At 34.5% G+C, this 1,497-nt stretch overlaps 1 non-coding gene across 1 annotated transcript; it reads right to left on the reverse strand.

The window, feature by feature from the left end:
- Positions 1 to 450: 450 nt before the first annotated feature.
- On the reverse strand, positions 451 to 557 carry LOC131810615 (U6 spliceosomal RNA). Its single transcript, XR_009345618.1, has one exon. It is a non-coding gene; the product is annotated as a U6 spliceosomal RNA (small nuclear RNA).
- Between the last annotated feature and the right edge of the window lie 940 nt (positions 558 to 1,497).

Consider the following 1,497-nt stretch of genomic DNA (forward strand, 5'->3'; position numbering starts at 1 on the left):
TTCTCTCTATATATGGCTAAAAAGTAACCATCTTTTTGTTCTACAAGAGCTCAGGTAGTTAACAGAGATTGACTATGAATCTGAAACCCAATTTTAGAAGAAAGATTTGATTGCCTCCATTTAGAAGTTTGGGCTGACATGATCATATGGGACAGACAGTGCTGTAAGGGGCCTTACACTTGTGTGTGGTGTGTCAGTTCCCAGAAAAGGGGCTCATGTATCTACATAGTAAACATCAGGATGCGTAAGACTGAAGACTATTAATATTATGGGTTATATTTCTAGTTTTTATTAAATTTCTTGCCTACAGGTTCTTTTGTACCTTGACTAAGTCTTGTGCACATTTCCATGTGCTTGGATATGTTAAAATAAATCGAGTTTGGCAAGGAAGTTAAATTTATGCTGGAGTAAGAGGTAGTTGGAAGTCTGACTTTTTTTTTTTTTTTTTTTTTAAATATGGAACGCTTCACGAATTTGCGTGTCATCCTTGCGCAGGGGCCATGCTAATCTTCTCTGTATCGTTCCAATTTTAGTATATGTGCTGCCGAAGCAAGCACGGAAGTCTGACTTTTATACTGGGATTTTTATTGCCTGCTTAAGACATAAATTGTATTTCCTCCAAAGATCTGAAATAACAGCTTAATAAATAACTACTAATATTGCAGTTCAAGCATTTTAATTAGGCATCGTTAACTTCCACTACTGTAATAGTCAAGTAATGTATGATGCAGCGAGCCTGTTTGGTTGCAAAATTGGAAACTTTCCAATAATCTAAGCAACATTTCAAGTGAATTTAATTTTAACTCAGACTCTAGGTATCTAAGAATTATTTTTACTAATATCTAAAAATAATCACAGATTTGTTATACTTTTAATCTTTGTTTGGTTTCTTTATTGTTAGTACATGTGGTTATTTCCAAGTCTAGGTTTTTATTAATTATTTCCTTAAAGCTAATTATGGTGAATTCTCAATTCCATGCCGTAGGATGAGGTCTCTGATCAAAAAGATCTCAGGATATAAACCAGAAGTTGTCCGGTGTTTTCATTTAAGGGCCAGAGTGTAAATATTTTAGGTGTTATGGACCACAAATAGTGACATAGTCTTTTCCTTCTCTTCCCCATTTTCTTACTTTTCTTCCTCCTCCTTGTGCTCCTTTTCCTCTTCTTCTTCCTTCTTTGTAACTTATTCTTAGCTCAGGGGTCATATAAAAACAGGCTGCAGGCTGAGTTTGGCCCATGAGCTATAGTTTTTGACCCATGATTTTAATTCAGAAAGGAACTAGAAAGTGATTGAATTTTCTGTCTTCAAAGTGTCACGAATTATCAGTTACCCTTTTGTGATCAAATTATATGATCAGATTGTGGTGCAGAAAGAGGCTAAAACATGCAGAGTAAGGGAAAGGAGAACAAATTGATAAATGACTTCAGACTTAATAATAGAGAAGATATTTATAAGCATCTCTATTGTGCCAGATACTAAATAAGTATATGTTTTTC

This window comes from Mustela lutreola, chromosome 10, assembly GCF_030435805.1.
Source record: "Mustela lutreola isolate mMusLut2 chromosome 10, mMusLut2.pri, whole genome shotgun sequence".
Taxonomy (NCBI): domain Eukaryota; kingdom Metazoa; phylum Chordata; class Mammalia; order Carnivora; family Mustelidae; genus Mustela; species Mustela lutreola.